Here is a 10,267-nt window from a genome sequence, read left to right on the forward strand (position 1 = left end):
ATTTTTAGTAGAGATGGGTTTCACCATGTTGGCCAGGTGGGTCTCAAACTTCTGACCTCAAGTGATCCACCCACCTCAGCCTCCCAAAATGCTGGGATTACAGGTGTGAGCCACCGCGCCCAGCCTAGGGCCTCATCCCCAAAAATGTGATTACTGGGTAGGCATTGGGGTGTTGAAAGCTCCCCTGGTGGTTCAAATGTTCACCCAGGTGAAGAGCCATGGCCCCTACAATCAGGCACCTTAGCCTCTCTAACTGGAGTCCTCCCTTCCTCTTTGGCTTTTCACTGTCCCTGGAACACACCCAGCTTCCTGCTGTTGCATTTCCGCTGTTCCTTTTCCCTGAAAACTCCACCCTTCCTTCTTTCCCTAATTAACTTCCACCTGTCCTCAGATGTCAGGATTTAAGACACCCCCTTAAGGAGGTCTGCCCTGAGCAGCCCCTCCCAGATGAGGGGGAGTTTTACCCTTTCACATTTTAACACCAGCCTTGTAGCTCTCGTCATGTTTATTCGTCTATGAGTGAGGACTCAGTTTCTCTCCCCACACCCCTGCTAGACTGTGAGCACCATGAGGTCGGGGGGGTCACATTTGGTTTTGTCATTAATATATCCCTACTGCTTAGCACAGGACTTCTTTTTGTTGAATGGACTTATTTTTGTTGAATGGGTAACTAATTTAATAGATTTCTTTGGTATTTGCTGGACAAGGGACTTGTAGATTGCATCACATCAATTCAAGTAGATTCTGGATAAGACCTACCTTTTTTTTTGAGACAGGGTCTCACTCAATTTATCCCTACTGCTTAGCACAGGACTTCTTTTTGTTGAATGGACTTCTTTTTGTTGAATGGATAACTAATTTAACAGATTTCTTTGGTATTTGCTGGACAAGGGACTTGTAGATTGCAACACATCAATTCAAGTAGATTCTGGATAAGACAGGGTCTCACTCTGTTGCCCAGGCTGGAGTGCACGACGTCGGCTCACCGCAACCTCCACCTCCCACATTCAAGCATTCTCCTGTCTCAGGCTCCCGAGTAGCTGTGATTACTTCGCACGCCGTGAGGCGCACGCCACCACGCCTGGCTAATTTTTGTGTGTGTGTTTTTTTAGTAGAGACGTGGGTTTCACATTGTTGGCCAGGCTGGTCTCAAACCCCTGACCTTGTGATCCGCCCACCTCAGCCTCCCAAAATGCTGGGATTACAGGTGTGAGACGTCGCGCCCGGCCTGGAAGTTTTTTTTGTTTGGTTGGTTTTTTTTTTTTTTTTATGAGACATAGTCTTGCTCTGTCACCAGGCTGGAATGCACGGGTGTCATCTAGGCTCACTGCAACCTCCGCCTCCCGGGTTCAAGCGATTCTCCACCTCAGCCTCCCAAGTAGCTGGGACTACAGGCGCACGCCGCCACGCCCAGCTAAGTTTTTGTATTTTTTTAGTAGAGATGGGGTTTCACCATGTTGGCCAGGCTGGTCTCGAACTCCTGAGCTAAGGCAATCCACCCGCCTCGGCCTCCCAAAGTGCTGGGATTACAGGCGTGGCCTGGAGGTTTTTGTTTTTAAAGCAGCTCTTAGAGCCAGGCCGGCAACCTTTAATATGCAAATGCAGGCCACCCAACTGGGTCCACCCAAACATGGCGATTCCCAAGGCCTTCTTGCCCTTGCCCCACATATTCCTGGCAACGTGGCTGCCCCCACATATCCCCACGTGTGTAGAACATCATGGTGCCCTGTATTTGCATATTAAAAGACTAAGGTGGGAGGGCCAGCTTTTTCGTGGGCTACATGAATAACATGCCTGGTCAAACCAATCCCCTGAGCCCTATACAAATCAGACACTGCCTCCTCCACCCTCTATATATACCTGGCTGGTTTCCACCACATCTGGGGTCTCCTCTTTGGGCTTTGGAGCCCCCCATCCCTCTGTCTCTGTATGGGGGAGCTTCTTCCTTCTGCCTTCTCCCTTCTTTCTGGCCTATTAAACTCTCGGCTCCTTAAAACCACTCCACGTGTGTCCGTGTCATTTTATCTAATTCGACTCCAGACGAAGAACCTGGTGTTCCTCCACTCATCGGAGCCATGTCAAAATGATCCAGCACAGAGAGACAAAGAGATGGATATATAAAGGGGGGCATACATCAGGTATTTAAGAAAGTCTCAAAAGTACAAATTAGGCCGGGCGTGGTGGCTCACGCCTGTAATCCCAGCACTTTGGGAGGCCGAGGCGGGCGGATCACCTGAGGTCAGTAGTTTGAGACCAGCCTGGCCAACATGGTGAAACTCCACCTCTACTAAAAATACAAAAATTAGCCAGGCTTGATGGCGGGTGCCTGTAGTCCCAACTACTCAGGAGGCTCAGGCAGGAGAATCGCTTGAACCGGGGAGGTGGAGGTTGCAGTGAGCCGAGATGGTGCTACTGCACTCTAGCCTGGGCGACAGAGTAAGACTCCGTCTCAAAAAAAAAAAAAAAAAAAAAAAGTAGAAATTAGAGATAGAGAGAATACACGCTTGTAATCCCAGCACTTTGGGAGGCCGAGGCGGGCGGATCACGAGGTCAGGAGATCGAGACCACGATGAAACCCCGTCTCTACTAAAAATACAAAAAAATTAGCCGGGCGTGGTGGCGGGCGCCTGTAGTCCCAGCTAGTTGGAGAGGCTGAGACAGGAGAATGGCGTGAACCCGGGAGGCAGAGCTTGCAGTGAGCCAAGATGCGCCACTGCACTCCAGCCTAGGCGACAGAGCGAGACTCCGTCTCAAAAAAAAAAAAAAAAAAAGAGATAGAGAGAATAGAAGAGAGGCAATCTTAGAAGAAATAATGGCTGAGAATTTTCCAGAACCGATGAAAAATACAAATTCACAAAGAAGCAAAGGTATCTTAAGCTAGATAAAACAAAAGAGGCTGGGTGTGGTGGCTTACACCTGTAATCCCAACACTTTGGGAGGCTGAGGCAGGCAGATCACGAGGTCAGGAGTTCGAGACCAGCTGGCCAATATGGTGAAAACCTGCCTCTACTAAAAATACAAAAATTAGTCGGGCATGGTGGCATGTGCTGGTAATCCCAGCTACTCGGGAGGCTGAGGCAGAAGAATCGCTTGAACCCGGAAGGCAGAGGTTGCAGTGAGCTGAGATCGCCCATTGCACTCCAGCCTGGGCGACAGACTGAGACTCCATCTCAAAACAAACAAACAAACACTAAAGAAATCCATGCCTAAACACATCATACTGAAATGGCAGAACAGTGAAGATACCCAGGTCTATTATTTATCTTTGCATCCTCCAGAGTGTAGCCTGGACTAGATGCTCCACCAATTCTGTTGCATCAAGAGGGTGGGTATACCAAGTTGAGACCACAGACAAGTTAAAGGCAAGGAGGTAGAAACAAATATGGCTATAGGAAGGAAAAGCAATTTTCTCACCTATCTGAAGCACACAACCTTGATTGCGAGAAAGTGAAGTTGAAAATGAGAGTGTGGGGGAAGGAGAGACTAGGTGGGGATAATTTCTGTTTTGTTTTGTTTTGTTTTGTTTTAGAGACAGGGTCCTGTTCTGTCACCCAGGCTGGAGTACAGCAGTGTGATCAATCATAGCTCTCATAGCTCACTGCAGCCTTGAACTACTGGGCTCAAGGGATCCTCCTGCCTCAGTCTCCCGAGTAGCTGGGACTACAGGAGTGTGGCACCACAGCTGGGTAATTTTTGTATTTTTTGTAGAGATGGGGTCTCTCTGTGTTGCCTGGGCTGGTCTGGAACTCCTGGTCTCAAGTGGTCCTCCCGTCTCAGCCTCCCAAAGTGCTTGGATTACAGACATGAGCCACCCACACCTGGTCACTGGGGAATCCTGAGTGCCCTGCAAAACAGAACACAATGGGCTGCTCGACAGTAGCCATAAAAGGTTCTGGAATAAAGTTCCCAGCCGGTCTTTCTGTGGGTGATCATCCATTTTGTGGTAAGAGGCAAAGGGGCTCTAACACCAGCACAGAGAGAGAGCCATAGGTGGGAGAGTCCGCCTCTTATTCGCTCTGGTTGGGTCACCAGGTGACCCCATACCAGTCATTGGGGTTGAAGAATAAGGTATTCCGGCCAGCTTCAGTGCTGCGCCTGTTTCTGGAGCCTCAAGAGTGCTCAACCAATGCACAAAACCTACCTGGGGCGCGGTGGCTCATGCCTGCAGTCCCAGCACTTTGGGAGGCTGAGGAGGGTGGATCACCTGAGGTCAGGAATTTGAGACCAGCCTGGCCAACATGGCGAAACCCCTTCTCTACTAAAAATACAAAAATTAGCTGGGCATGGTGGCAGGGCCTGTAATCCCAGCTACTCGGGAGGCTGAGGCACGAGAATCGCTTGAACCCAAGAGGTGGAGGTTGCAGTGAGCCGAGGTTGCAGTGAGCCGAGATTGCATAACTACACTCCAGCAGCAACACAGGTGCACTCTGTCTCTAAATAAATAAATAATTAAAAACAAAATGAAACAAAAAACTGGACTCATGTGTGACTCTGATGGTTCCAGGAGGTGATACATATACAGAACATAGAATGCGGGCTGGCATGTGTTAGAAGCTCATAAATGCCGTCCGTCACTGCTGCTGCAGCGACTCAATGGCTTCCTGTCACCCACAGGATAAAGCACAAACCCATAAGATGAGCTTTGTGGTTTATCTTTGGCCATCCCACTAGCCTTAATTCCTACCACTCCCTGACTTGGGGGTTATTCTCCAGCAACAATTTTAGGGAAATCCCTTCCCACACCGTGCTCCTGGAGTCTTCTTTGCCTCCACCCACTGCACAGCTACTTATCCCTTAATACTGGAGTTTGGTGACAGCTTAGGAGCAGAGGACACTCCAGCCAGTTTTAATATCCAGCACAGACCTCTCCCCTGAGCTCTGGAACCCAGTGTACACACACACACACACACACACACACACACACACACACACTCATTCAGAATCCCCTCATGGATTGGTTCTTCTCAAACAGGACACTACCGCACCCTGGTGGGAGCTTGGGAAATTTGCATAATTGTTTTTGGCTGCAGCATTGATTGGAGGGCATTACAGGCGTCTAGACGTAGGGACCAGGAATGCTGGACGCTGAAATCTGCATCCAGAACAGTTTGTAAATGTCTTTACAGGCACTTCTCTGGGTAAAATAAGTTTATAGTTATCTGAAATTATTAATATAACACATATACACATACACACAACATTTTGGTATGGTTTAAAATATATTGACATTTTCTGAAATGAAACTATGATGTAAATTTATTTTTATTTATTTATTTTTTTTGGAGACAGAATCTCGCTCTGTTGCTCAGGCTGGAGTGCAGTGGTGCCATCTCAACTCACTAGAACCTCCACCTCCAGGGTTCAAGTGATTCTCCTGCCTCAGCCTCCCAAGTAGCTGGGATTACAGGCCTGTGCCACCACGCCCAGCTAATTTTTTGTATTTTTAATACAGATGGGGTTTCACCATGTTTGCCAGGCTAGTCTCGAATTCCTGAACTCAAGTGATCCTCCCGCCTTGGCCTCCCAAAGTCTTAGGATTACAGGCGTGAGCCACTGTGCCTGGCTTCTAATGTAAAGAAAGTGAAGATTGTGTACTTTTTTGTTCAGAATGGTACCAATGGTTGTACATCATATCAGAAAAATCACAATTCCAACCACAATGACACCTAAGAGATGTAATGTAAAATTCTGAATGAAGTATAGCACACATAAAGAAATGTGGGCCGGGCGCGGTGGCTCACGCTTGTAATCCCAGCACTTTGGGAGGCCGAGGCGGGCGGATCACGAGGTCAGGAGATCGAGACCACGGTGAAACCCCGTTTCTACTAAAAATACAAAAAATTAGCCGGGCGTGGTGGCGGGCGCCTGTAGTCCCAGCTACTCGGAGAGGCTGAGGCAGGAGAATGGCGTGAACCCGGGAGGCGGAGCTTGCAGTGAGCCGAGATTGCGACACTGCACTCCAGCCTGGGCGACAGAGCGAGACTCCGTCTCAAAAAAAAAAAAAAAAAAAAAAAAAAAAAAGAAATGTGCCCATATCATGTGTTCAGTATGAATTTTCAGAGAGTGACCAGAAAGTAAATTTAACGCAAGTGACACTTGTATAACTAACACCCAAGTCAAGAAAACAACTTCGTAATCCCAGCACTTTGGGAGGCCAAGGCAGGAGGATCACTTGGGCCCAACCTGGACAACGTAGTGAAACTCTGTCTCTACAAAGAAAAAAAATTAGCCATGTGTGGTGGTGCACACTTGTAGTCCCAGCTACAAAGGAGGCTAAGGTGGGAGGATCGCTTGAGCCCAAGAGTTGGAGGCTGCAGTGAGCCATAATCACACCACTGCACTCCAGCCTGGGAGACAGAGCAAGACACCATATCAAAAAAAAAAAAGAAAGAAAGAAAAGAAAAGAACATTATGCGCATTCTCACTCCAAGCTTTCCTGGTGCCAGTTTCAATCACCATCCCCCTCTCTCCCAAAGGTAACCAGACTCTTTGTTTGTTTGTTGAGACAGGGTCTGGTTCTGTTGCCCAGGCTGGAGTGCAGTGGTGTGATTATGGCTCACTGCAGCCTTGAATTCCTGGGCTCAAGCAATCCTCCCACCTCAGCCTCCTGAGTACTTGAGGCTACAGTTGCACACCACCATGTCCAGCTAATTTTTGTATTATTTTGTAAAAACAGGGTTTCACCATTTTGCCCAGGCTGGTCTCAAACTCCTGGTCTCAAGCAATCTACACATCTTGGCCTCCCAAAGTGCTGGGATTACAGGCATGAGCCCCGGCTCAGGTTATGCACTTTTATAGTCAGTAGTATTAGTAACATGTGGTTGTATCCTTCTCAGTAATTTTTCTTTTTTTTTTTGAGACAGAGTCTCACTCTGTCGCCCAGGCTGGAGTGCAGTGGCACAGTCTCGGTTCACTGCAGCCTCCGCCTCCTGGGTTCAAGCCTCCCAAGTAGGTGGGATTACAGGCACGCGCCACCATGCCCAGCTAATTTTTATATTTTTAGTAGAGACGGGGTTTCGCCGTGTTGGTCAGGCTGGTCTCGAACTCCTGACCTGAGGTGATCTGCCCACCTTGGCCTCCCAAAGTGCTGGGATTACAGGTATGAGCCACCACGCCCGGCACCTTCTCAGTATTTTATATCAGGGGCCCCTTGTGTCAGTTTGTCCCATGACTGGTAGCATTAACTTTGATCATCTGGGGAAGGTGACATCTGTCAGGTTTATCCACTGTGAAATTACTATTTTTCCCTTAGTAACTAATGCAATACATGCCTTTTAGGCTCTACTAATTTGAGTTTCCGTCCCTTGCAAATTATTTATTTCCTCCTCAGTTAACTAAAGATCTCATTCAAACTGGTTTAAGAGTGAAGGACATTTATGGTTGCAACTAACTGAAAATGACATTCAGACTGACCTAAGTCGGGAGGAAAATTGGTAGTCTAGAAGTAGCCCTGACTTCAGGTGTGGCTGGATCCAGTGGCTTGGTACAACTAGGCATTTGTCTTGTTCATCAATATCTGTATAGATTAAGGGGGACTAGATCCAGGGAAGGCAGAAGCAATAGATGTCTGCTACACTGAATCAGAAAAAGGAGAGGAGGAAGTAGGAAGTGCATGAAGAGACCCAGCCACAGCCTGGGGTTACTTTGGAGAGATTCATCCAAGTGGTTCATGGTGCTGAGCAACCCAGGACTTGGCTTAGCAGCATATTCCTTGGCCACAGTGATTGGTTCCAGGCCAGGCACAAGACCCAGCCTGGGCTGATGAAAGCCCCAGAGCTTTCCAGAACTATTGGCAAAAAGAGGCACTTTGGTTGCTGAGCTCGCGGGATACCAGCCTAGAACTACAAGTGGTCTTCTCTGTTTCCCAAATAAAGCGTCTACCTGAGAATGAAGCTAGACTTTGCAATGGCTATGTTTCAATACTAGATCTGGCAGTGTCTGAAGCCAGTGCTACCCCCTGCAATTGTCAGCTGCAAGAGCCAACAAATTTCCTTTCCTGCTTAAGCCAATGTGGAATAGAATGTTCTAGGTTTTGCAGGGAATGGTGGCTCATGCCTGTAATCCCAGCACTTTGGGAGGCTGAGGCGGGCAGATCACTTGAGGTCAGGGGTTCAAGACCAGCCTGGCCAACATGGCAAAACCACATCTCTACTAAAAATACAAAAATTAATTGGGCGTGGTGGTGCACGCCTGTAATCCTAGCTACGTGGGAGGCGGAGGCAAGAGAATCTCTTGAACCAGGAAGCAGAGGACGCAGTTAGCTGAAATAATGCCACTGCACTCCAACCTGGGCTACAGAGTGATATTCTGTCTCAAAAAATAAAATAAAAAAGAATAAAAATACAAAAATTATCTGAGTGTGGTGGCGCACACCTGTAGTCCCATCTACCTGGGAGGCTGAGGTTCAAAAATTGCTTGAACCCAGGAGGCAGGGGTTGCAGTGAGCCAAGATCGTGCCACTGAGCTCCAGCCTAGGTGACAGAGATAAACTGTGTCACAAAAAAAAAAAAAAAAAAAAATGGCTGGGTGCGGTGGCTCACGCCTGTAATCCCAGCACTTTGGGAGGCCGAGGCGAGCAGATCACAAGGTCAGGAGTTCAAGACCAGCCTGACCAACATGGTGAAACCCCGTCTCTACTAAAAATACAAAAAGTTAGCCAGGCGTGATGGCAGGAGCCTGTAGTCCCAGCTACTCGGGAGGCTAGGCAGGATAATTACTTGAAACAAGGAGGCAGAGGATGCAGTGAGCCAACATCGTGCCACCGTACTCCCAGCCTGGGCGACAGAGTGAGACTCTGTCTCAAAAAAATTAAAATAGGCCGGGCGCAGTGGCTCATGCCTGTAATCCCAGCACTTTGGGAGGCTGAGGCGGGCGGATCACTTGAGGTCAGGAGTTTGAAACCAGCCTGGCCAACATGGTCTCTACTAAAATATACAAAAATTAGCCAGGTGTGATGGCAGGCGACTTAATCCCAGCTACTTGGGAGGCAGAGGCAAGAGAACCGTTTGAACCCGGGAGGTAGAGGTTGCAGTGAGCGGAGTTTGAGCCATTGCACTCAAACCTGGGGGATAAGAGCGAGACTTCTCTCAAAATAATAATAATAATAATAAATAAAAACAAAAATTAAAATTATAAAAGAATGTTGTAGGTTTTTTCTTTGAAAAGGAAAAATATACAATTACATGTTGTTGGCTGTGGATTTATTTGAAAAAAAAAGAAAAAATATACAATTAGAAAAATTCTACTGTTAGGAATGAAGTAACCTTTTAATTACAGGGAAATCATTTATATCTTAATGTGTTTGTGTATTCCAGTGCTGTAGTGTAAAAACTTATTTTAGTCTGTGCTGATAAAAAATCACATTGTCATCCAATAATTGGGGTGTATTTGTAAAAAAGAAAACAAAAGAAAAATAAATATATTGACAAACACGTGAACTAGAAAGTTTTGATAATATGGTTAATCAAGTAGAAGTGGTGGTCTGAAGAAAGTCTGTTCTTCACGGAAACAGGTAGGCTTCTCAGCTATCCTGCTATTCAATAGAAAGATGGAGCCAGGCGTGGTGGCTCACGCCTGTAATCTCAGCACTTTGGGAGGCTGAGGCAGGTGGATCACTTGAGGCCAGGAGTTTGAGACCAGCCTGGCTAACATGGTTGAAACCCCATCTCTACTAAAAATACAAAAAATTAGCCAAGCCTGGTGGCGGGTGCCTGCAATCCCAGCTACTAGGGAGGCTGAGGCAAGAGAATTACTTGAACCTGGGAGGTGGAGGTTGCAGTGAACTGAGATGGTGCCATTGCACTCCTGGGTGACAAAGCGAAACAAGAAAGGAAGGGAAGAGAAGGGAAGGGGAGGGGAGGAAGGGAAAGGGAGGGGAGGGGAGGAAGGGAAAGGGAGGGGAGGGGAGGAAGGGAAAGGGAGGGGAGGGGAGGGAGGGGAGGGGAGGGGAGAGGAGGGGAAGAGAGAGAGAGACAGAGAGAAAGAGACAGAGAGAGAGACAGAGAGAAAGAGACAGAGAGAGAGAAAGACAGGAAAGAAAAGGAAGAAAGGAAGAGAGGGAGGGAGGGAGGGATCCTTTTACTGGGCTGCTATTATGAAGCCTGTTTTTAAAATCACTTTTATTGAGATATCATTTATGTACAATAAAAATGCACCCATCTTAAGTGTACAGTTCAATGAGTTTTGACAGATCTGTGTGCCCGTGCAACCACCACCACAATTGTGATATAGAATATTTCCATCACCTCAGAAAGTCCTCCCATGCCTT

This window comes from Symphalangus syndactylus, chromosome 13, assembly GCF_028878055.3.
Source record: "Symphalangus syndactylus isolate Jambi chromosome 13, NHGRI_mSymSyn1-v2.1_pri, whole genome shotgun sequence".
Lineage (NCBI taxonomy): Eukaryota > Metazoa > Chordata > Mammalia > Primates > Hylobatidae > Symphalangus > Symphalangus syndactylus.